General features: G+C 37.9%; 1 long non-coding RNA gene across 2 annotated transcripts; it reads left to right on the forward strand.

The window, feature by feature from the left end:
- Nucleotides 1-26,020, forward strand: LOC142170810 (uncharacterized). Of its 2 annotated transcripts, XR_012700411.1 has the most exons (3): nt 259-1,194; nt 11,402-13,393; nt 23,592-26,020. It is a non-coding gene; the product is annotated as an uncharacterized LOC142170810 (long non-coding RNA). The 2 variants fall into 2 exon arrangements; XR_012700410.1 differs by lacking the exon at nt 23,592-26,020 and having other exon boundaries at nt 1-1,194; nt 11,402-13,828.
- Nucleotides 26,021-27,364: the final 1,344 nt, after the last annotated feature.

Here is a 27,364-nt window from a genome sequence, read left to right on the forward strand (position 1 = left end):
CGGAAATTTTTACGTTCTTAGCTTAAAATATTTAATTTAGGACTAATATAGCCATTTTAACTATTTTTACTTTATTTCGGTGCAAAAAGAAAATTTCAAAAAATATATATATAAATTTTAGTTTATGTATCTCTCATAAACTTGAAAAATACAAAAAATTGTACTTTATTTTGGTACTTTATATAAATTCGAAAATTACAAAAAAAATATATAGTTCTATTAATGTTTGCGGTCATTATAATTTTGAAAAATACAAAAAATATTACTTCATATTTTTGTCTTTATTAAAGAACGAAAATTACAAAAATAGTTTTATTAATATTTTGTAGCTATTTTAAATCTCGAAAAAATATTTAAAAAAATATATAGTTTTGTTTGAATACTAGTCTTATTTTTGGTAGTTATTTTGCTTACATAGGACTAGTTAAGCAACGTTTTCCTATTTCTCGGGTCCGGGCAAAAGAATAATATTCGGGTTCAAACTACCCGATTTTAGGCCTAATTTTCGGACCTAGCCCATAATAAACCGTGTCCAGGACACATGGGGAACCCTACCACGCGTGGGGGACATAAGTCTCGAACCGCACCACGCGTGGGGCTCATTTTTCTTGGCAAAATATTACAAAACACGGACAAACACATTTGACAAGGGGGGACTTTTTTTGGAAAAAAATTTGGACGGAGAGGATTTGGCAAAAACACTGTACATCTATCTTCTTCCTAAAGAAGAAGAAGAAACAGGAACCCGACTGTCCAAAAAACCCACGACCAAACCCTACTTCCCCCAGCGAAAACCACCACCAAACGAGCCCGTCTCCTCCCAAACTCCGTCGCAACCCAACTCCCTCCAGCTTCTCCGTCGACCCACTGTCGTAACCAAACAAGTCCGTCGCACCCCTCGTCGTCACGCTCAACACCACCTGCCCCAACGCCATAACCACCATCCAAACGACCACTCCTCCATCACTGCTTCTTCTGCTCCCGTCACAAAAATCAGTCACCACACCTCCCTTCACACAAAAACAATTCCACCTCTTCTTCTAACTTTCGATTTGAAACCAAGGAATCCGATGGAGTTTGACTGAGGTCATTTTGGTTTCAAGTTTTTCGGTGTCGATTCGAGTTTTCGTTCGCAGTCCGTTACATTTTCGAGTACGGAGCAGTGAAACAATCACGGTCAAATTCTGTTTTGAGGTTCATTTCTTTCCCACTCCAATTGTTCTTCGACGAGAATATGATTTGATTTGGTTAAATGCTTGATTTTATTCTTACGGTCTAGATGATGGTTGATTACTTTCAGATGATGAATTGTTTGTGTTCAATGAATTCTGAAGCACTCTTAGAGTGACATATTTCTTTTAAAATAAAATAAAATTTGATATCACCAATAACTGATTTAAAAAGTTGTCGTGCAATAGGAGTTGCTGGGCCAAGGGATAAGAAGAAAGTTGTAGCTTTTACCTGTGTTAAGTGTTGCCTGATACCCATTATGCCTCTCCTTGTTACCATTGGATTTTTCTTATAAATTGCACTTTGTATCATAGTTTTGTTTGTCCAACAAAGATATGTACTATTCTTCTATATGTACTCTGAAATACATTTCAATTGCTGTTACTGTTTTTTTAATTAGATTAGGATTTCTCATTTATATTCTTCACCTATATGAAATTGGAAGCCTTATGCGTTTTGTTGCATCTCCATATGTTTACATATGCAAAACGTGTGCAAGAGAGAGGAATGCAAAATGGTAGATCTACACTAAAACCAGTAAAGGCATATTAACATATATTTAATTGAAAAGGATCGCTGGTTGCCCAAGGTTTCCTTGTTTTTCCTTTTCCATATTTCCTTTCTTCTACTTGTTTTCTATGTGGGGTACTATATTTTTATATACAGAAAACTTGAATGACTATTATGGCCTATGTAAAATAAGTAATTGTGCATGCGTTGCGTGCCAGGATTACGATTTAAAAATGAAAACGCGTAGTTGTTTTAGGTGCGTTATTTTAATAAATTATCTTCTTAAATTCGGGTGTGCATTTCATGTGACTCAAATCCAAATCTCAACAACGTTAAATAAAATGTGTCAATAACCACGGGTGCATTGATGTAACGTGGTTCGAGATATATTTTCACGACGTTGCAATTCTCGTAAAAATAATAATAAAAGCGGTCAAGAGTTTAAAACTTGCACATAGGTTTAACATGTACAAAATCAGATAATCAAGCCAAATATAACAGTTGAGCGACCGTGCTAGAACCACGGAACTCGGGAATGCCTAACACCTTCTCCCGGGTTAACAGAATTCCTTATCCAGATTTCTGGTACGCAGAATATAATATGGAGTCATTCGTTTCCTCGATTCGGGATTAAAATTGGTGACTTGGGACACCCTAAACCTCCCAAGTGGCGACTCTGAAACAATTAAACCAATCCCGTTTCGATTGTCCTTTAATTGGAAAAAACTCCCCCCTGCCCCATCGGGTGCGGAAAAAGGAGGTGTGACAGCTCTGGCGACTCCGCTGGGGATCAGACCCAGAACCACTGGTTCAGGGTTAAGAATTCGAGCTTAAAATAATTGTTATTATTTGGCTTTATCTATTATCTGATTTTTACATGTTTGAGCCTAATGTGTTAAATGCTGCTTTTACCGCTTTGATATTATTTGAACTGTATATAAACTGTGCCGAAACCCATATCCTTTCTGAGTCATCTAAATCATGAAGAAGGGTGTACTTCGTACGACTTCTTTTCTGTATAGTGTCAAATCCCAATTTAGAACGAGGTTCGGACAAGTTGCTAAGCCGGTGAAGCTTCTGTATTCCCGGTACGCTGCCCCCCCTCGGCTCGAGCTGTCCGCTCGGGTAAGCCAGGTCTAGAACAAACACCCAGGTCTGAACCTAGTATAACAAAGCCACATGCTGGATCCCTAGTAGGAACGTTTATTTGCATCATGTGCATTTGACTTAGGGGACTCAACACAGGAGTTGGGTCCGTCTAGGACAAGCAACCTGAAAATAATAGACCAGCTTTTGGCATCCTATGTGCTACATATTGTATTTAGTCAAGGGCGAATGGGTCATTTGGTCATTTCCAGCATGGTGTTATTTTAATCAAAGCATGGGGAACATTTGTGGAATCCAAGGAGCCTTGGAATTCCCTATGTCCCCCACGCTTCATTTTTGGAAAAAGCACCTAGGGAACATTTGTGGAATCCAAGAAGTCTTGGAATTCCCTATGTCCCCCACGCTTCATTTTTGGGAAAAGCACCTAGGGAACATTTACGGAATCCAAGAAGTCTTGAAATTCCCTATGTCCCCCATGCCACATTTTTGAAAATATAATACATACAAAAAAATAAAATATATATGTATATATATAAAAAAAAACATTGAAAATTCGAAAAAAAAGATTGTGTATGTTGTCATCATTTTCCACATATAAGAAAATCGTGAAAAAAGGAGAAAATAACAGCATAGAGAAAAGTCCGAGTAGAGTCGAAGCTCTGCCGAAATTTGGAGAAAATGAAAAATGTCTTATTAAGTTTGTTTTATTAGCAAGTCTTGTTTCGAAAAAATGTCAAAAAGTCCAAAAGTTTTATTATGTTGAAAAAAAAAGAGGGGAGTCGGGCGTTGAAAGTGGCTTTATTATTGCAAATATATATATAAAAAATAAAAATCAAATAAAAAAGAATCCAAAATTTTTTTCTTTATTTCCAAAAAATGTATATATGTCTTTATCTGTAGCAAGAACATTTGTCTTGCCAAAAGTTTTTAGAACCCCAAATTTTCAAAACAAATAATCCAAAAATATTTTCCATTATTGATTTCTTTAGAAAGTCTTTCTAGTTGTTTCTTTAAAAAATAAAATAAAATAAAAAATAAAAAATATATATAATATAAAAAATAAAAAAAAAACAAATCCGAAAATATTTTGATTCTTCTTTCAAAAATTGAAAAGAAAATTCAAAATTCAAAAAAAAAACATTTTAGAAGCATTTCTTATATTAAAGGTAAAATTCCGAAAAATATTTTCTTCTTTTCTTTAGAATAAAAAAAAACGAAAATTCAAAAAAAATATTAGTCTTTCTTTTAAAAAGAAAATCAATCAAAAAATAATATTTCCTTGCTTCTTTTAAAGTAGTTCTTTTAAACGAAAATTCAAAAAAGGTTAGTTCATCTGCTTATTATTATTTGCCTACTTATTCTTATTGGACCGAACTACGCGGGTTTGATTCTCACCGGATGTGAGATACGTAGGCAACCCTCATCGGGTCCAACCCCACCTTCTCAAAAAGAAGGAATGTTTTATGTTTTTCGTTAATTTGTTTGTTTGTTATGAATGAAAAATAATAGTCTATTTGATTGTTGTGAAAAAAGAATAATAATAAAAAAAATAGAAATGGAAAAGGGTCTTCTCAAAAATAGCTTATTTGCCCGAACTATGCGGGTTTGATTCTCACCGGATGTGAGATACGTAGGCAACCCTCATCGGGTCCAACCCCACCTTTTGCTAAAATAGCCAAAAATCAAAAATTTTAATCTTGTCATAAATAAGTCGGGTGATGTCCAACCCACTTTTTGCTAAAATAGCCAAAAAACAAATAAATAAAAAATATATGTCAAATTTTAATTTTGTCATAAAGAAGTCAGGTGACGCTGTTTTATCAAGACATAGCCGAATGTTCCCGAAAGGGACGCCGGAAGGCTGACTTCGCATAAACAGCCACCTTTGGGTCATTTTGAGATATGGACCCACACAGCATAAAAATCTTCGTCCCCGAGACGTTGAAAGGCCGTGTTTGTAATATTGAGTTTTCTAATTTGAAAAACAATAAAAAGAGTCATAAAGAAGTCGGGTGATGCTGTTTTGTCATAAATAGCCGAATTTTCCCGAAAGGGACGCCGGAAGGCTGACTTTGCATAAACAGCCACCTTTTGGGTCATGTTTAGGATTTTTGTCCAGTTGACCCACACAGCCTTAAAAATCTTCGTCCCCGAGACGCTGAAGGGCCGTGTTTTGCACCACCAAGTTTTATTATAATTTGAAAAAAAGAGTCGACGGTCAGGTGAATACCGTTCAAATTTTGTCATAATAAACCGAGCTAGCTTCGGCCGCGTCTTAAACCGTTCTTGCCGAAATAGCCTTAGAGTATCTTTCAGTTGTCGAAAGGTTATTTTCGTAAAAGAATGGACAAGTTTGTAAAGTGTCAAAATAATCCTCCCCGGCCTCAAAATTCATGTGAAATTTGGAAGGGGCCACATTTGCAAAAATAACCATTTGGTTGCATTTGTCGAACAGAGAAAGGAAGCTAGCCTTTTGTTTTTAAGTTTATAAATCTTTAATTAGAATATGTGGTTTGTTTGATTTTTCAGTATGTAAATTGAGAAAAAATGTCGAGTATTGTTTATCTTTGGGCCGAACTACGCAAGGTCTGATTCATGCGGGGTCATGATACGTAGGCAATCTCCATAAGATTCGACCACACACAAAAAAAAATGGAAAAAAATGAAAAAGAGAAAAAAAAGAAAAAAGGAAAAACAAAGGTAATAAATAAATAAATAAATAAATATATATATATATATATATATATATATATTGATAATAATAAGGACCGACTGAGTCCATTCTAACATATTTGGTTTTGAATTGTGAAGAAAGTTGAGGTGGTTGGTTTGTGCCTCAAAGAAAAATGACAACTAACGTCGAAGCTGCTACAAGTGCTCCAGAGACTCAGAGTGGGAAGGTTCCTCGTCATGAGTCACAATTTACGACACAACAAGAGCAGTACCACTCTCCTGAGTATCACTCGTACTCGTTTGATCTTGCTGCAAAAGCTGAGAAGCCTGCCCGAAAGATGGTACAGGAAGAAATGACCCAACGAGTGAAAAGCTTAGAACAATGGTTAGAAAACATGCAAGGGCTAGCAGGCCAAAAGAGTGTTGCCTTCAAAGATCTATGTATGTTCCCCGATGTCCACTTGCCGCCTGGTTTCAAGACCCCCAAATTTGAAAAGTACGATGGACATGGAGATCCCATAGCCCACCTGAAAAGGTATTGCAATCAACTGAGAGGTGCAGGAAGAAATGAAAAATTGTTGATAGCTTATTTTGTGGAAAGCCTTACGGGAGTAGCCTCCGAATGGTTTATGGATCAAGACACGTCTCGCTGGTATGTCTGGGATGACATGGCACAGGCCTTTGTCAGACAGTTCCAATACAACATCGACATTCCCCCAGACCGCATTTCCCTTTCAAACCTGAAGAAGAAACCAAGTGAAAGTTTCAGGGAATATGCCATAAAATGGAGAGAGCAAGCAGCTCGAGTTAAGCCACCCATGGATGACCACGAGTTAATTACTGTCTTCCTTCAAGCGCAAGAGCCAGATTACTTTCAAAACATGGTGTCCACAGTTGGCAAAACCTTCTCGGAAGCGATCAAAATTGGAGAAATGGTAGAGAATGGTCTTAAGACAGGCAAAATTATAAGTCAAGCTGTTTTTAAAGCCGCAACTCAGGCTGTCCGGGTTGAGTCAGATAATCTTAGCGACACAAATGAGGAGATTGAAGAAATCATGATGACATCAGGGTCTAGAAGAGGTCCCAGGAGAACATCTCGAGGGTATGAGCAGCCTCCTCAAATTTTTTATGGCTCCCCTGAGCAGTATTATCCACCTCAGGACGCTCAATACTCTGTCGCTCCACCTCAGTATGTTGTCCAGCCACCAAAACACCCCAGGAGGCGAGCACGAGCATCACAAAATCTCCAGAAGTCTCCACAAAATTTTCAGATGCCCTATAACCCACAGCCAAGCCAGTGGTATAAAGGGGAACAAAGGTTGAAAGATAATTTTACACCAATAGGAGAGTCCTATGAAAGCTTATTTGAGAAATTAAAGAATCATGACATGATTGCACCTATTCCTCCAAATCGTGTGGACCCACGTGCAAGAAGCTTTGACCCTTCTAAAAGGTGTGAATACCATTCCAATGTCCAGGGGCACAATGTTGAAAGCTGTCGGGATTTGAAAAGAGAAATAGAAAGAATGATCCAAGAAGGGCGGATTGTGATCAATAACAGTGACATGGAGCACTCGAACCCTATCGAGAACTTGTTGACAGAGGGTGACGATGTTGAAGCGGGTAATGGTCTTGGCAGTATTGATGCAAAGCTCAGTGGCTAAGATGCCAATTTTTTGGGGAGGACGCTTCGTTCCTTGGTCAGCAAGAGAGAAGCTTGTGGTGGCTTATTTTGTTGTCATTTCTGTTGTTCGGATTATTAAGGTTGTAATTGGGATTTTGTCATGTGTCAAACCTTCTTATCTTTCCATTTTGTCATAGCAGTTTGTTTAAATTTTGTCCAGTTTGTGTTAGGATTTTATTCTGGTTGTTTTGTTTGTTTTATTATTCAAACCATTTCGCCGGTAGTCTAATACAAAGTCGGTCTTTTGTTAGTTCCAGTCGTCTTTTGTTTAGTCCTTTTATCATTTCATTCAATGCCGATTCTAGGGACATGACATGCGCACACACTTTGGGCCTAGTCTTTAAAGTTAATCATAAAACCCTGGAAAGGCGATCAGACCATTTAAAGAAAATAAGGACGGTTTGAGATTATTCAGAGCCCGAGTCATGTGGAACTGGGGCAAGTTAAGCACAAAGAAAACCGTTAAAAGCAAGATTCGCCAATTTGGCATGAGGGTCGGTCATGATAATGAGAGTGTCGCCCAACGGTGCTTAGAAATGACAAAGGAAAAATAAAATGTTTAACACAATTGTCAAGTCCAGCACCATCAGAAGAGACTACAAATTTAAAGTGTGTTGTTTGCACTTGGCATGTTTTGAAGACTGAAATGACGAAGGCATTTTGTTCTGCTACCTAAACACTTTATCCTTCGTTACCCCCTTTGACCCTTATTTATTTTTCTTTCATACCCCTTGTTCGGAATCAGTAACAACGAAAAAAAGAGAGAGAAAGAAAGAAAACAACAACGAAAAAAAAAGAGAAAAAAAAAGAAAAGAAAAGAAAAGAAAATTGATAACAAAGAAAAAAAAAAGAGAATCAAATGAAAAAGAGGAATTGGGAACTACGTTTGACCTGATTCCTCAAAGAGGATACATAGGCGCTTCACGGCTCGGTCATAGTTTTGAAAAATGAAAAAAATCAATTAAGATATCCCCAAGCAAGAAACTGGGGCAAAAGTTGCGTTTGATGTAAATAAATCTAATTCCGAAGGTTGTAATTAATAACCCAAAATTAATGCATTTTTGAGCCTTTAATACCCTTTTTTTCTAGCCCTATCCAAAAACCCACATTACGGTCCAAAGAAAGACATTCTGATCAGTTTTCAAAAATGCCAAGTCAGACAAATGAAGAATCTTACCGGCGAACATAACATTCTGTTCCACAGCAGAAAGGACTCTAATCTCCAACAGAAAGAGTCATACCAGTAACACTCCAAATCCCCAGCTGGAGAGAGATATAAAACGAGAGAGTCTTATTGGTGAAAACCTTCACGGGCACCATAAGGCGATGAAAGCTGAGAGAAAACCCAAAAATGAGAGAGACTTGATAGTGAAAACCCTTCGGGCACTACAAGTCGAATAAGATTGAGAATCAGATGGGGAATCGCCAATTGAAGATCTTGAAAGATGATTGACGGTAGAGGATAGGCCACATACGCATGTCATGGCCATTAGAGTCGGTATCTGCATTTGATAGGGTTTTTATTTATAGTTTCTTTTGTTAAAGAGTCATGTTTTTTTTCCTTTGTCTTTTTATTCTGTTCCCTTTTATCTTTTTCCTTTCATAGAAAAATCCCCAATAGAGTCTGTCTGGTCAGAACAAGTATGAAATGACTTCAAATAGGCCATCAGCTTTCCAAAATGAGATATGACTAGTACATCCAAGTGGTATAGTCAGCAGGGAACAAACGCGAGGCCAGTGTCAAAAAGATATCCCTAGCAAAAGGGAATTGACAGAAGGATTGACAAGCGTCAAGAGAGATACCGTTGCCTTTATCAAAAGTTATAAACCTCAAGGCCAAGGCCCATGAACAAAGCAAGGAAAGCAGTGAGCATGATTTGGCGAAATCCATACTAGACTAAAAGGTCGGGGAAATGCCAGTTTCCGAGCTGTGCCACAAAAGAAGAGGGATATCCCCATCAGAAAGGGATTGTACCCAGCAAATAAAATCGTCCCCAACAAGTTGTGCAACGCAAAGCAAGGAAGGAAAAAAGGAAAAACCATCCCGTTGGGAGTATCACAACCAACCACCATGTTTTAAACTAACAATTTTGTTTGATTTGAAACAGGTAAAGGAAATGGCATTGATGCCAGAACTGCATGCCACAAGGGATATTATCAAACTGGGGCAGAAAATTTTCCTTCCATTTAGAAAATTTTCTGGAAGTCAGGTACCCCCAGCTGATAACATTTTACCCAACAGTGTTATCCCTAGCAGGTAAGTAAATAATTCCTCAAAAGTGTTATCCCTAGTAGTTGCGAGGGGTCCAACACAAGGTTGGAAAGTCGGTATCCTCAGCGGTTCCTTTCAGGGAAAGGCAAAACGACTCTCAAGGGAGGTAGTCTTCAAAGGAAGAAGCTATGCGAAAAAAAAAAAAAGAATAAAATCAAAAAAGAAGAATAAAAAGATAATAATGAAAAAACAAAAAAAAAAGGGGGGTAAAAAGTCATCCCCATCTAAATAATCCCCAACAGTTTCGAGGGAGGACAACACAGGTAAGTAAATAATTCAAAAAAAAAGCGAAGGTTTCATTAATAGGAGACGCACTTCCTAGTTTGAAATCATTAGAGTTCTACCCATAGGAGATGCATTTCCTCCTAAGTTCGTTTTAGTTGCACCAATAGGAGATGCATTTCCTCCTAAGTTTTAGTTTTACCCATAGGAGATGCATTTCCTCCTAAGATTGTTTTAGTTTCGCCCCATAGGAGAGGCATTTCCTCCTAAGATTGTTTTAGTTTCGCCCCATAGGAGATGCATTTCCTCCTAAGTTTGTTTTAGTTTCACCCATAGGAGATGCATTTCCTCCTAAGTTTGTTTTACCCATAGGAGACGCATTTCCTCCTAAGTTTATGTTTTACCCATAGGAGATGCATTTCCTCCTAAGTGGTTGTTAAAGATAAAAAAAAAATATAAAAAACAAAAAATGACCTAGTCTGATGAACCTTCTCCTAGGATCAAAATCTTAGTCTGACGAATTTTTCTCCTAAGATAGAGACCTAGTCTGACGAACCTTCTCCTAGGATCCAAATCTTAGTCTGATGAATCTTTCTCCTAAGGTAACCAAAAAACAAAAAATGACCTAGTCTGAAGAACCTTTTCCTAGGATCAAAATCTTAGTCTGACGAATTTTTCTCCTAAGATAGAGACCTAGTCTGACGAACCTTCTCCTGGGATCGAAATCTTAGTCTGATGAATCTTTCTCTTAAGATAACCAAAAAACAAAAAATGACCTAGTCTGATGAACCTTCTCCTAGGATCAAAATCTTAGTCTGACGAATTTTTCTCCTAAGATAGAGACCTAGTCTGACGAACCTTCTCCTAGGATCAAAATCTTAGTCTGATGAATCTTTCTCCTAAGATTCAAAAAGAAATGACCTAGTCTGATGAACCTTCTCCTAGGATCAAAATCTTAGTCTGACGAATTTTTCTCCTAAGATAGAGACCTAGTCTGACGAACCTTCTCCTAGGATCCAAATCTTAGTCTGATGAATCTTTCTCCTAAGATAACCAAAAAACAAAAAATGACCTAGTCTGATGAACCTTCTCCTAGGATCAAAATCTTAGTCTGACGAATTTTTCTCCTAAGATAGAGACCTAGTCTGACGAACCTTCTCCTGGGATCGAAATCTTAGTCTGATGAATCTTTCTCCTAAGATAACCAAAAAACAAAAAAATGACCTAGTCTGATGAACCTTCTCCTAGGATCAAAATCTTAGTCCGATGAAATTTTCTCCTAAGATAGAGACCTAGTCTGACGAACCTTCTCCTAGGATCAAAATCTTAGTCTGATGAATCTTTCTCCTAAGATACCAAAAAAAAAAAAAAAAAAACGTTTAAAAAAAAGAGTCATTTTCCTAAACCCAGGCGCCCACCTGAATAACGAGAGGAATACATTTCAGTATTTGCATTCCTAAAACCAGGCACCCACCTGTATAACGAGAGGAATACATTTCAGTTTTACTTTCAAGTGTTGAAGTTGGGAGCCCGCCCAGATAACAGAGGCATACATTTCAGTCTTTACTTTTCAAGTATTGAAGTTAGGCGCCCACCTGTATAACAAGGGAATATATCCTAATCTAGTGTTTAGTTCACTCTCAGTACTGCATCAGTAGTATCAGTGGGCTACGATTTTGCTAACGACTCACAAACCTTCCCAGTGCAAACTGGGTTAGGAAATTTTGTTTGTTTTGTTTGTTTTAATTGTCAGGGGCCTGCCTGTAGAGCAGAAGATTGTTATATGTCAAAGATTGAAGAAGTTAGGGGTCCGCCTGTAGAACAGCGGGATCGTTCAAAGTCAAGCCGTAACCCATTGGAAGGCAGAAGGCTACAACAAAAATCCCCAGCACTCAATCCAAGATAGAAGCAACAAGAAGCTCGCCCCAAGAATGCGAGTCAACAGTCTGAGAGGGTCAACAAAAGCTAGTCACAAAAAAAAAAAAAAAAAAATGAATGAATCCAAAGCACGGAAGTGGAGAACAGATGTGATCTGCTCAAGAACTAGCGCCTACAACTAGCAAGTATCAAGGTTCAAATCCAAAGTCTGTATGAAGCACCATTCAAGACTCAAGACCAAGTTTCAGAAGACTTAAGAGATAGGAATCCTTGTAACTAGTAGCTGATAGGCTTAGTTAGTCTTTTCCAGTTTTCATTTTTGTTGTAATGACAGGACCGCGGACCGGAGCCTCAACGGAACGGCACCTCGATCGGCTCTCCACCTCGGTACAACTTCACTATCTCTCTCATATCTCGAACTACACGTGGCCTGATTCCTGTATAACCAAGGATATGTAGGCAGCTCAGATACCAGGGCTCGGTCACATGCCCTCCCTTTCCTTAGTGTAGTCCCCCCAAGTAATGGTCGGGTCAAAAACACGTCTAGTCGTTCTTTGTCGGAAAACTCTTCGTGTTTCCAGTCAAAGAGGGGCAGCTGTAAGCACGTGATTTTTGACCCTCCCCGGAAATTTTTACGTTCTTAGCTTAAAATATTTAATTTAGGACTAATATAGCCATTTTAACTATTTTTACTTTATTTCGGTGCAAAAAGAAAATTTCAAAAAATATATATATAAATTTTAGTTTATGTATCTCTCATAAACTTGAAAAATACAAAAAATTGTACTTTATTTTGGTACTTTATATAAATTCGAAAATTACAAAAAAAATATATAGTTCTATTAATGTTTGCGGTCATTATAATTTTGAAAAATACAAAAAATATTACTTCATATTTTTGTCTTTATTAAAGAACGAAAATTACAAAAATAGTTTTATTAATATTTTGTAGCTATTTTAAATCTCGAAAAAATATTTAAAAAAATATATAGTTTTGTTTGAATACTAGTCTTATTTTTGGTAGTTATTTTGCTTACATAGGACTAGTTAAGCAACGTTTTCCTATTTCTCGGGTCCGGGCAAAAGAATAATATTCGGGTTCAAACTACCCGATTTTAGGCCTAATTTTCGGACCTAGCCCATAATAAACCGTGTCCAGGACACATGGGGAACCCTACCACGCGTGGGGGACATAAGTCTCGAACCGCACCACGCGTGGGGCTCATTTTTCTTGGCAAAATATTACAAAACACGGACAAACACATTTGACAAGGGGGGACTTTTTTTGGAAAAAAATTTGGACGGAGAGGATTTGGCAAAAACACTGTACATCTATCTTCTTCCTAAAGAAGAAGAAGAAACAGGAACCCGACTGTCCAAAAAACCCACGACCAAACCCTACTTCCCCCAGCGAAAACCACCACCAAACGAGCCCGTCTCCTCCCAAACTCCGTCGCAACCCAACTCCCTCCAGCTTCTCCGTCGACCCACTGTCGTAACCAAACAAGTCCGTCGCACCCCTCGTCGTCACGCTCAACACCACCTGCCCCAACGCCATAACCACCATCCAAACGACCACTCCTCCATCACTGCTTCTTCTGCTCCCGTCACAAAAATCAGTCACCACACCTCCCTTCACACAAAAACAATTCCACCTCTTCTTCTAACTTTCGATTTGAAACCAAGGAATCCGATGGAGTTTGACTGAGGTCATTTTGGTTTCAAGTTTTTCGGTGTCGATTCGAGTTTTCGTTCGCAGTCCGTTACATTTTCGAGTACGGAGCAGTGAAACAATCACGGTCAAATTCTGTTTTGAGGTTCATTTCTTTCCCACTCCAATTGTTCTTCGACGAGAATATGATTTGATTTGGTTAAATGCTTGATTTTATTCTTACGGTCTAGATGATGGTTGATTACTTTCAGATGATGAATTGTTTGTGTTCAATGAATTCTGAAGCACTCTTAGAGTGACATATTTCTTTTAAAATAAAATAAAATTTGATATCACCAATAACTGATTTAAAAAGTTGTCGTGCAATAGGAGTTGCTGGGCCAAGGGATAAGAAGAAAGTTGTAGCTTTTACCTGTGTTAAGTGTTGCCTGATACCCATTATGCCTCTCCTTGTTACCATTGGATTTTTCTTATAAATTGCACTTTGTATCATAGTTTTGTTTGTCCAACAAAGATATGTACTATTCTTCTATATGTACTCTGAAATACATTTCAATTGCTGTTACTGTTTTTTTAATTAGATTAGGATTTCTCATTTATATTCTTCACCTATATGAAATTGGAAGCCTTATGCGTTTTGTTGCATCTCCATATGTTTACATATGCAAAACGTGTGCAAGAGAGAGGAATGCAAAATGGTAGATCTACACTAAAACCAGTAAAGGCATATTAACATATATTTAATTGAAAAGGATCGCTGGTTGCCCAAGGTTTCCTTGTTTTTCCTTTTCCATATTTCCTTTCTTCTACTTGTTTTCTATGTGGGGTACTATATTTTTATATACAGAAAACTTGAATGACTATTATGGCCTATGTAAAATAAGTAATTGTGCATGCGTTGCGTGCCAGGATTACGATTTAAAAATGAAAACGCGTAGTTGTTTTAGGTGCGTTATTTTAATAAATTATCTTCTTAAATTCGGGTGTGCATTTCATGTGACTCAAATCCAAATCTCAACAACGTTAAATAAAATGTGTCAATAACCACGGGTGCATTGATGTAACGTGGTTCGAGATATATTTTCACGACGTTGCAATTCTCGTAAAAATAATAATAAAAGCGGTCAAGAGTTTAAAACTTGCACATAGGTTTAACATGTACAAAATCAGATAATCAAGCCAAATATAACAGTTGAGCGACCGTGCTAGAACCACGGAACTCGGGAATGCCTAACACCTTCTCCCGGGTTAACAGAATTCCTTATCCAGATTTCTGGTACGCAGAATATAATATGGAGTCATTCGTTTCCTCGATTCGGGATTAAAATTGGTGACTTGGGACACCCTAAACCTCCCAAGTGGCGACTCTGAAACAATTAAACCAATCCCGTTTCGATTGTCCTTTAATTGGAAAAAACTCCCCCCTGCCCCATCGGGTGCGGAAAAAGGAGGTGTGACAGCTCTGGCGACTCCGCTGGGGATCAGACCCAGAACCACTGGTTCAGGGTTAAGAATTCGAGCTTAAAATAATTGTTATTATTTGGCTTTATCTATTATCTGATTTTTACATGTTTGAGCCTAATGTGTTAAATGCTGCTTTTACCGCTTTGATATTATTTGAACTGTATATAAACTGTGCCGAAACCCATATCCTTTCTGAGTCATCTAAATCATGAAGAAGGGTGTACTTCGTACGACTTCTTTTCTGTATAGTGTCAAATCCCAATTTAGAACGAGGTTCGGACAAGTTGCTAAGCCGGTGAAGCTTCTGTATTCCCGGTACGCTGCCCCCCCTCGGCTCGAGCTGTCCGCTCGGGTAAGCCAGGTCTAGAACAAACACCCAGGTCTGAACCTAGTATAACAAAGCCACATGCTGGATCCCTAGTAGGAACGTTTATTTGCATCATGTGCATTTGACTTAGGGGACTCAACACAGGAGTTGGGTCCGTCTAGGACAAGCAACCTGAAAATAATAGACCAGCTTTTGGCATCCTATGTGCTACATATTGTATTTAGTCAAGGGCGAATGGGTCATTTGGTCATTTCCAGCATGGTGTTATTTTAATCAAAGCATGGGGAACATTTGTGGAATCCAAGGAGCCTTGGAATTCCCTATGTCCCCCACGCTTCATTTTTGGAAAAAGCACCTAGGGAACATTTGTGGAATCCAAGAAGTCTTGGAATTCCCTATGTCCCCCACGCTTCATTTTTGGGAAAAGCACCTAGGGAACATTTACGGAATCCAAGAAGTCTTGAAATTCCCTATGTCCCCCATGCCACATTTTTGAAAATATAATACATACAAAAAAATAAAATATATATGTATATATATAAAAAAAAACATTGAAAATTCGAAAAAAAAGATTGTGTATGTTGTCATCATTTTCCACATATAAGAAAATCGTGAAAAAAGGAGAAAATAACAGCATAGAGAAAAGTCCGAGTAGAGTCGAAGCTCTGCCGAAATTTGGAGAAAATGAAAAATGTCTTATTAAGTTTGTTTTATTAGCAAGTCTTGTTTCGAAAAAATGTCAAAAAGTCCAAAAGTTTTATTATGTTGAAAAAAAAAGAGGGGAGTCGGGCGTTGAAAGTGGCTTTATTATTGCAAATATATATATAAAAAATAAAAATCAAATAAAAAAGAATCCAAAATTTTTTTCTTTATTTCCAAAAAATGTATATATGTCTTTATCTGTAGCAAGAACATTTGTCTTGCCAAAAGTTTTTAGAACCCCAAATTTTCAAAACAAATAATCCAAAAATATTTTCCATTATTGATTTCTTTAGAAAGTCTTTCTAGTTGTTTCTTTAAAAAATAAAATAAAATAAAAAATAAAAAATATATATAATATATAATATAAAAAAAAAACAAATCCGAAAATATTTTGATTCTTCTTTCAAAAATTGAAAAGAAAATTCAAAATTCAAAAAAAAAAACATTTTAGAAGCATTTCTTATATTAAAGGTAAAATTCCGAAAAATATTTTCTTCTTTTCTTTAGAATAAAAAAAAACGAAAATTCAAAAAAAATATTAGTCTTTCTTTTAAAAAGAAAATCAATCAAAAAATAATATTTCCTTGCTTCTTTTAAAGTAGTTCTTTTAAACGAAAATTCAAAAAAGGTTAGTTCATCTGCTTATTATTATTTGCCTACTTATTCTTATTGGACCGAACTACGCGGGTTTGATTCTCACCGGATGTGAGATACGTAGGCAACCCTCATCGGGTCCAACCCCACCTTCTCAAAAAGAAGGAATGTTTTATGTTTTTCGTTAATTTGTTTGTTTGTTATGAATGAAAAATAATAGTCTATTTGATTGTTGTGAAAAAAGAATAATAATAAAAAAAATAGAAATGGAAAAGGGTCTTCTCAAAAATAGCTTATTTGCCCGAACTATGCGGGTTTGATTCTCACCGGATGTGAGATACGTAGGCAACCCTCATCGGGTCCAACCCCACCTTTTGCTAAAATAGCCAAAAATCAAAAATTTTAATCTTGTCATAAATAAGTCGGGTGATGTCCAACCCACTTTTTGCTAAAATAGCCAAAAAACAAATAAATAAAAAATATATGTCAAATTTTAATTTTGTCATAAAGAAGTCAGGTGACGCTGTTTTATCAAGACATAGCCGAATGTTCCCGAAAGGGACGCCGGAAGGCTGACTTCGCATAAACAGCCACCTTTGGGTCATTTTGAGATATGGACCCACACAGCATAAAAATCTTCGTCCCCGAGACGTTGAAAGGCCGTGTTTGTAATATTGAGTTTTCTAATTTGAAAAACAATAAAAAGAGTCATAAAGAAGTCGGGTGATGCTGTTTTGTCATAAATAGCCGAATTTTCCCGAAAGGGACGCCGGAAGGCTGACTTTGCATAAACAGCCACCTTTTGGGTCATGTTTAGGATTTTTGTCCAGTTGACCCACACAGCCTTAAAAATCTTCGTCCCCGAGACGCTGAAGGGCCGTGTTTTGCACCACCAAGTTTTATTATAATTTGAAAAAAAGAGTCGACGGTCAGGTGAATACCGTTCAAATTTTGTCATAATAAACCGAGCTAGCTTCGGCCGCGTCTTAAACCGTTCTTGCCGAAATAGCCTTAGAGTATCTTTCAGTTGTCGAAAGGTTATTTTCGTAAAAGAATGGACAAGTTTGTAAAGTGTCAAAATAATCCTCCCCGGCCTCAAAATTCATGTGAAATTTGGAAGGGGCCACATTTGCAAAAATAACCATTTGGTTGCATTTGTCGAACAGAGAAAGGAAGCTAGCCTTTTGTTTTTAAGTTTATAAATCTTTAATTAGAATATGTGGTTTGTTTGATTTTTCAGTATGTAAATTGAGAAAAAATGTCGAGTATTGTTTATCTTTGGGCCGAACTACGCAAGGTCTGATTCATGCGGGGTCATGATACGTAGGCAATCTCCATAAGATTCGACCACACACAAAAAAAAATGGAAAAAAATGAAAAAGAGAAAAAAAAGAAAAAAGGAAAAACAAAGGTAATAAATAAATAAATAAATAAATATATATATATATATATATATATTGATAATAATAAGGACCGACTGAGTCCATTCTAACATATTTGGTTTTGAATTGTGAAGAAAGTTGAGGTGGTTGGTTTGTGCCTCAAAGAAAAATGACAACTAACGTCGAAGCTGCTACAAGTGCTCCAGAGACTCAGAGTGGGAAGGTTCCTCGTCATGAGTCACAATTTACGACACAACAAGAGCAGTACCACTCTCCTGAGTATCACTCGTACTCGTTTGATCTTGCTGCAAAAGCTGAGAAGCCTGCCCGAAAGATGGTACAGGAAGAAATGACCCAACGAGTGAAAAGCTTAGAACAATGGTTAGAAAACATGCAAGGGCTAGCAGGCCAAAAGAGTGTTGCCTTCAAAGATCTATGTATGTTCCCCGATGTCCACTTGCCGCCTGGTTTCAAGACCCCCAAATTTGAAAAGTACGATGGACATGGAGATCCCATAGCCCACCTGAAAAGGTATTGCAATCAACTGAGAGGTGCAGGAAGAAATGAAAAATTGTTGATAGCTTATTTTGTGGAAAGCCTTACGGGAGTAGCCTCCGAATGGTTTATGGATCAAGACACGTCTCGCTGGTATGTCTGGGATGACATGGCACAGGCCTTTGTCAGACAGTTCCAATACAACATCGACATTCCCCCAGACCGCATTTCCCTTTCAAACCTGAAGAAGAAACCAAGTGAAAGTTTCAGGGAATATGCCATAAAATGGAGAGAGCAAGCAGCTCGAGTTAAGCCACCCATGGATGACCACGAGTTAATTACTGTCTTCCTTCAAGCGCAAGAGCCAGATTACTTTCAAAACATGGTGTCCACAGTTGGCAAAACCTTCTCGGAAGCGATCAAAATTGGAGAAATGGTAGAGAATGGTCTTAAGACAGGCAAAATTATAAGTCAAGCTGTTTTTAAAGCCGCAACTCAGGCTGTCCGGGTTGAGTCAGATAATCTTAGCGACACAAATGAGGAGATTGAAGAAATCATGATGACATCAGGGTCTAGAAGAGGTCCCAGGAGAACATCTCGAGGGTATGAGCAGCCTCCTCAAATTTTTTATGGCTCCCCTGAGCAGTATTATCCACCTCAGGACGCTCAATACTCTGTCGCTCCACCTCAGTATGTTGTCCAGCCACCAAAACACCCCAGGAGGCGAGCACGAGCATCACAAAATCTCCAGAAGTCTCCACAAAATTTTCAGATGCCCTATAACCCACAGCCAAGCCAGTGGTATAAAGGGGAACAAAGGTTGAAAGATAATTTTACACCAATAGGAGAGTCCTATGAAAGCTTATTTGAGAAATTAAAGAATCATGACATGATTGCACCTATTCCTCCAAATCGTGTGGACCCACGTGCAAGAAGCTTTGACCCTTCTAAAAGGTGTGAATACCATTCCAATGTCCAGGGGCACAATGTTGAAAGCTGTCGGGATTTGAAAAGAGAAATAGAAAGAATGATCCAAGAAGGGCGGATTGTGATCAATAACAGTGACATGGAGCACTCGAACCCTATCGAGAACTTGTTGACAGAGGGTGACGATGTTGAAGCGGGTAATGGTCTTGGCAGTATTGATGCAAAGCTCAGTGGCTAAGATGCCAATTTTTTGGGGAGGACGCTTCGTTCCTTGGTCAGCAAGAGAGAAGCTTGTGGTGGCTTATTTTGTTGTCATTTCTGTTGTTCGGATTATTAAGGTTGTAATTGGGATTTTGTCATGTGTCAAACCTTCTTATCTTTCCATTTTGTCATAGCAGTTTGTTTAAATTTTGTCCAGTTTGTGTTAGGATTTTATTCTGGTTGTTTTGTTTGTTTTATTATTCAAACCATTTCGCCGGTAGTCTAATACAAAGTCGGTCTTTTGTTAGTTCCAGTCGTCTTTTGTTTAGTCCTTTTATCATTTCATTCAATGCCGATTCTAGGGACATGACATGCGCACACACTTTGGGCCTAGTCTTTAAAGTTAATCATAAAACCCTGGAAAGGCGATCAGACCATTTAAAGAAAATAAGGACGGTTTGAGATTATTCAGAGCCCGAGTCATGTGGAACTGGGGCAAGTTAAGCACAAAGAAAACCGTTAAAAGCAAGATTCGCCAATTTGGCATGAGGGTCGGTCATGATAATGAGAGTGTCGCCCAACGGTGCTTAGAAATGACAAAGGAAAAATAAAATGTTTAACACAATTGTCAAGTCCAGCACCATCAGAAGAGACTACAAATTTAAAGTGTGTTGTTTGCACTTGGCATGTTTTGAAGACTGAAATGACGAAGGCATTTTGTTCTGCTACCTAAACACTTTATCCTTCGTTACCCCCTTTGACCCTTATTTATTTTTCTTTCATACCCCTTGTTCGGAATCAGTAACAACGAAAAAAAGAGAGAGAAAGAAAGAAAACAACAACGAAAAAAAAAGAGAAAAAAAAAGAAAAGAAAAGAAAAGAAAATTGATAACAAAGAAAAAAAAAAGAGAATCAAATGAAAAAGAGGAATTGGGAACTACGTTTGACCTGATTCCTCAAAGAGGATACATAGGCGCTTCACGGCTCGGTCATAGTTTTGAAAAATGAAAAAAATCAATTAAGATATCCCCAAGCAAGAAACTGGGGCAAAAGTTGCGTTTGATGTAAATAAATCTAATTCCGAAGGTTGTAATTAATAACCCAAAATTAATGCATTTTTGAGCCTTTAATACCCTTTTTTTCTAGCCCTATCCAAAAACCCACATTACGGTCCAAAGAAAGACATTCTGATCAGTTTTCAAAAATGCCAAGTCAGACAAATGAAGAATCTTACCGGCGAACATAACATTCTGTTCCACAGCAGAAAGGACTCTAATCTCCAACAGAAAGAGTCATACCAGTAACACTCCAAATCCCCAGCTGGAGAGAGATATAAAACGAGAGAGTCTTATTGGTGAAAACCTTCACGGGCACCATAAGGCGATGAAAGCTGAGAGAAAACCCAAAAATGAGAGAGACTTGATAGTGAAAACCCTTCGGGCACTACAAGTCGAATAAGATTGAGAATCAGATGGGGAATCGCCAATTGAAGATCTTGAAAGATGATTGACGGTAGAGGATAGGCCACATACGCATGTCATGGCCATTAGAGTCGGTATCTGCATTTGATAGGGTTTTTATTTATAGTTTCTTTTGTTAAAGAGTCATGTTTTTTTTCCTTTGTCTTTTTATTCTGTTCCCTTTTATCTTTTTCCTTTCATAGAAAAATCCCCAATAGAGTCTGTCTGGTCAGAACAAGTATGAAATGACTTCAAATAGGCCATCAGCTTTCCAAAATGAGATATGACTAGTACATCCAAGTGGTATAGTCAGCAGGGAACAAACGCGAGGCCAGTGTCAAAAAGATATCCCTAGCAAAAGGGAATTGACAGAAGGATTGACAAGCGTCAAGAGAGATACCGTTGCCTTTATCAAAAGTTATAAACCTCAAGGCCAAGGCCCATGAACAAAGCAAGGAAAGCAGTGAGCATGATTTGGCGAAATCCATACTAGACTAAAAGGTCGGGGAAATGCCAGTTTCCGAGCTGTGCCACAAAAGAAGAGGGATATCCCCATCAGAAAGGGATTGTACCCAGCAAATAAAATCGTCCCCAACAAGTTGTGCAACGCAAAGCAAGGAAGGAAAAAAGGAAAAACCATCCCGTTGGGAGTATCACAACCAACCACCATGTTTTAAACTAACAATTTTGTTTGATTTGAAACAGGTAAAGGAAATGGCATTGATGCCAGAACTGCATGCCACAAGGGATATTATCAAACTGGGGCAGAAAATTTTCCTTCCATTTAGAAAATTTTCTGGAAGTCAGGTACCCCCAGCTGATAACATTTTACCCAACAGTGTTATCCCTAGCAGGTAAGTAAATAATTCCTCAAAAGTGTTATCCCTAGTAGTTGCGAGGGGTCCAACACAAGGTTGGAAAGTCGGTATCCTCAGCGGTTCCTTTCAGGGAAAGGCAAAACGACTCTCAAGGGAGGTAGTCTTCAAAGGAAGAAGCTATGCGAAAAAAAAAAAAAGAATAAAATCAAAAAAGAAGAATAAAAAGATAATAATGAAAAAACAAAAAAAAAAGGGGGGTAAAAAGTCATCCCCATCTAAATAATCCCCAACAGTTTCGAGGGAGGACAACACAGGTAAGTAAATAATTCAAAAAAAAAGCGAAGGTTTCATTAATAGGAGACGCACTTCCTAGTTTGAAATCATTAGAGTTCTACCCATAGGAGATGCATTTCCTCCTAAGTTCGTTTTAGTTGCACCAATAGGAGATGCATTTCCTCCTAAGTTTTAGTTTTACCCATAGGAGATGCATTTCCTCCTAAGATTGTTTTAGTTTCGCCCCATAGGAGAGGCATTTCCTCCTAAGATTGTTTTAGTTTCGCCCCATAGGAGATGCATTTCCTCCTAAGTTTGTTTTAGTTTCACCCATAGGAGATGCATTTCCTCCTAAGTTTGTTTTACCCATAGGAGACGCATTTCCTCCTAAGTTTATGTTTTACCCATAGGAGATGCATTTCCTCCTAAGTGGTTGTTAAAGATAAAAAAAAAATATAAAAAACAAAAAATGACCTAGTCTGATGAACCTTCTCCTAGGATCAAAATCTTAGTCTGACGAATTTTTCTCCTAAGATAGAGACCTAGTCTGACGAACCTTCTCCTAGGATCCAAATCTTAGTCTGATGAATCTTTCTCCTAAGGTAACCAAAAAACAAAAAATGACCTAGTCTGAAGAACCTTTTCCTAGGATCAAAATCTTAGTCTGACGAATTTTTCTCCTAAGATAGAGACCTAGTCTGACGAACCTTCTCCTGGGATCGAAATCTTAGTCTGATGAATCTTTCTCTTAAGATAACCAAAAAACAAAAAATGACCTAGTCTGATGAACCTTCTCCTAGGATCAAAATCTTAGTCTGACGAATTTTTCTCCTAAGATAGAGACCTAGTCTGACGAACCTTCTCCTAGGATCAAAATCTTAGTCTGATGAATCTTTCTCCTAAGATTCAAAAAGAAATGACCTAGTCTGATGAACCTTCTCCTAGGATCAAAATCTTAGTCTGACGAATTTTTCTCCTAAGATAGAGACCTAGTCTGACGAACCTTCTCCTAGGATCCAAATCTTAGTCTGATGAATCTTTCTCCTAAGATAACCAAAAAACAAAAAATGACCTAGTCTGATGAACCTTCTCCTAGGATCAAAATCTTAGTCTGACGAATTTTTCTCCTAAGATAGAGACCTAGTCTGACGAACCTTCTCCTGGGATCGAAATCTTAGTCTGATGAATCTTTCTCCTAAGATAACCAAAAAACAAAAAAATGACCTAGTCTGATGAACCTTCTCCTAGGATCAAAATCTTAGTCCGATGAAATTTTCTCCTAAGATAGAGACCTAGTCTGACGAACCTTCTCCTAGGATCAAAATCTTAGTCTGATGAATCTTTCTCCTAAGATACCAAAAAAAAAAAAAAACGTTTAAAAAAAAGAGTCATTTTCCTAAACCCAGGCGCCCACCTGAATAACGAGAGGAATACATTTCAGTATTTGCATTCCTAAAACCAGGCACCCACCTGTATAACGAGAGGAATACATTTCAGTTTTACTTTCAAGTGTTGAAGTTGGGAGCCCGCCCAGATAACAGAGGCATACATTTCAGTCTTTACTTTTCAAGTATTGAAGTTAGGCGCCCACCTGTATAACAAGGGAATATATCCTAATCTAGTGTTTAGTTCACTCTCAGTACTGCATCAGTAGTATCAGTGGGCTACGATTTTGCTAACGACTCACAAACCTTCCCAGTGCAAACTGGGTTAGGAAATTTTGTTTGTTTTGTTTGTTTTAATTGTCAGGGGCCTGCCTGTAGAGCAGAAGATTGTTATATGTCAAAGATTGAAGAAGTTAGGGGTCCGCCTGTAGAACAGCGGGATCGTTCAAAGTCAAGCCGTAACCCATTGGAAGGCAGAAGGCTACAACAAAAATCCCCAGCACTCAATCCAAGATAGAAGCAACAAGAAGCTCGCCCCAAGAATGCGAGTCAACAGTCTGAGAGGGTCAACAAAAGCTAGTCACAAAAAAAAAAAAAAAGAAAAATGAATGAATCCAAAGCACGGAAGTGGAGAACAGATGTGATCTGCTCAAGAACTAGCGCCTACAACTAGCAAGTATCAAGGTTCAAATCCAAAGTCTGTATGAAGCACCATTCAAGACTCAAGACCAAGTTTCAGAAGACTTAAGAGATAGGAATCCTTGTAACTAGTAGCTGATAGGCTTAGTTAGTCTTTTCCAGTTTTCATTTTTGTTGTAATGACAGGACCGCGGACCGGAGCCTCAACGGAACGGCACCTCGATCGGCTCTCCACCTCGGTACAACTTCACTATCTCTCTCATATCTCGAACTACACGTGGCCTGATTCCTGTATAACCAAGGATATGTAGGCAGCTCAGATACCAGGGCTCGGTCACATGCCCTCCCTTTCCTTAGTGTAGTCCCCCCAAGTAATGGTCGGGTCAAAAACACGTCTAGTCGTTCTTTGTCGGAAAACTCTTCGTGTTTCCAGTCAAAGAGGGGCAGCTGTAAGCACGTGATTTTTGACCCTCCCCGGAAATTTTTACGTTCTTAGCTTAAAATATTTAATTTAGGACTAATATAGCCATTTTAACTATTTTTACTTTATTTCGGTGCAAAAAGAAAATTTCAAAAAATATATATATAAATTTTAGTTTATGTATCTCTCATAAACTTGAAAAATACAAAAAATTGTACTTTATTTTGGTACTTTATATAAATTCGAAAATTACAAAAAAAATATATAGTTCTATTAATGTTTGCGGTCATTATAATTTTGAAAAATACAAAAAATATTACTTCATATTTTTGTCTTTATTAAAGAACGAAAATTACAAAAATAGTTTTATTAATATTTTGTAGCTATTTTAAATCTCGAAAAAATATTTAAAAAAATATATAGTTTTGTTTGAATACTAGTCTTATTTTTGGTAGTTATTTTGCTTACATAGGACTAGTTAAGCAACGTTTTCCTATTTCTCGGGTCCGGGCAAAAGAATAATATTCGGGTTCAAACTACCCGATTTTAGGCCTAATTTTCGGACCTAGCCCATAATAAACCGTGTCCAGGACACATGGGGAACCCTACCACGCGTGGGGGACATAAGTCTCGAACCGCACCACGCGTGGGGCTCATTTTTCTTGGCAAAATATTACAAAACACGGACAAACACATTTGACAAGGGGGGACTTTTTTTGGAAAAAAATTTGGACGGAGAGGATTTGGCAAAAACACTGTACATCTATCTTCTTCCTAAAGAAGAAGAAGAAACAGGAACCCGACTGTCCAAAAAACCCACGACCAAACCCTACTTCCCCCAGCGAAAACCACCACCAAACGAGCCCGTCTCCTCCCAAACTCCGTCGCAACCCAACTCCCTCCAGCTTCTCCGTCGACCCACTGTCGTAACCAAACAAGTCCGTCGCACCCCTCGTCGTCACGCTCAACACCACCTGCCCCAACGCCATAACCACCATCCAAACGACCACTCCTCCATCACTGCTTCTTCTGCTCCCGTCACAAAAATCAGTCACCACACCTCCCTTCACACAAAAACAATTCCACCTCTTCTTCTAACTTTCGATTTGAAACCAAGGAATCCGATGGAGTTTGACTGAGGTCATTTTGGTTTCAAGTTTTTCGGTGTCGATTCGAGTTTTCGTTCGCAGTCCGTTACATTTTCGAGTACGGAGCAGTGAAACAATCACGGTCAAATTCTGTTTTGAGGTTCATTTCTTTCCCACTCCAATTGTTCTTCGACGAGAATATGATTTGATTTGGTTAAATGCTTGATTTTATTCTTACGGTCTAGATGATGGTTGATTACTTTCAGATGATGAATTGTTTGTGTTCAATGAATTCTGAAGCACTCTTAGAGTGACATATTTCTTTTAAAATAAAATAAAATTTGATATCACCAATAACTGATTTAAAAAGTTGTCGTGCAATAGGAGTTGCTGGGCCAAGGGATAAGAAGAAAGTTGTAGCTTTTACCTGTGTTAAGTGTTGCCTGATACCCATTATGCCTCTCCTTGTTACCATTGGATTTTTCTTATAAATTGCACTTTGTATCATAGTTTTGTTTGTCCAACAAAGATATGTACTATTCTTCTATATGTACTCTGAAATACATTTCAATTGCTGTTACTGTTTTTTTAATTAGATTAGGATTTCTCATTTATATTCTTCACCTATATGAAATTGGAAGCCTTATGCGTTTTGTTGCATCTCCATATGTTTACATATGCAAAACGTGTGCAAGAGAGAGGAATGCAAAATGGTAGATCTACACTAAAACCAGTAAAGGCATATTAACATATATTTAATTGAAAAGGATCGCTGGTTGCCCAAGGTTTCCTTGTTTTTCCTTTTCCATATTTCCTTTCTTCTACTTGTTTTCTATGTGGGGTACTATATTTTTATATACAGAAAACTTGAATGACTATTATGGCCTATGTAAAATAAGTAATTGTGCATGCGTTGCGTGCCAGGATTACGATTTAAAAATGAAAACGCGTAGTTGTTTTAGGTGCGTTATTTTAATAAATTATCTTCTTAAATTCGGGTGTGCATTTCATGTGACTCAAATCCAAATCTCAACAACGTTAAATAAAATGTGTCAATAACCACGGGTGCATTGATGTAACGTGGTTCGAGATATATTTTCACGACGTTGCAATTCTCGTAAAAATAATAATAAAAGCGGTCAAGAGTTTAAAACTTGCACATAGGTTTAACATGTACAAAATCAGATAATCAAGCCAAATATAACAGTTGAGCGACCGTGCTAGAACCACGGAACTCGGGAATGCCTAACACCTTCTCCCGGGTTAACAGAATTCCTTATCCAGATTTCTGGTACGCAGAATATAATATGGAGTCATTCGTTTCCTCGATTCGGGATTAAAATTGGTGACTTGGGACACCCTAAACCTCCCAAGTGGCGACTCTGAAACAATTAAACCAATCCCGTTTCGATTGTCCTTTAATTGGAAAAAACTCCCCCCTGCCCCATCGGGTGCGGAAAAAGGAGGTGTGACAGATGTTTTAAACAGTTTTACTGAAACTGGATTTAAATGAGCTGAGTTGATTCAAAACCCTGATTTTAAATGCATGTTGTATTCTACTGAAATTTCATGATATGAACTATATATGTTTTATTGCTCGTCACTACTGCTCAATCTTTATTTACTTTTATTACTTACTGAGTTGGCTTACTCACATTACTACATGCACCTTGTATGCAGATCCAGTGGGTTGTTGGATGTGCTTATAAGTGTTGATTTCATCCGTCGCGGATCTGTTGGAGTTAGCAAGATAGCTGCATGGCGATCTCAGTCCTACTCTTCTCCTTCCTATCTTCCTATAGATGTTATTAGTTGGTTTCCAGACTGTATTGGTCTTAGTGTTATCGGACAGTTCTTAGTAGATGCTCATGACTAGTGACACCTTGATGTCGGGATTTTCTCTCTTATGAAGTTTCATTAATTAAATAGCTTGAAGAAA

Source organism: Nicotiana tabacum, chromosome 16 (assembly GCF_000715075.1).
Source record: "Nicotiana tabacum cultivar K326 chromosome 16, ASM71507v2, whole genome shotgun sequence".
In the NCBI taxonomy this organism is placed as follows: Eukaryota; Viridiplantae; Streptophyta; class Magnoliopsida; order Solanales; family Solanaceae; genus Nicotiana; species Nicotiana tabacum.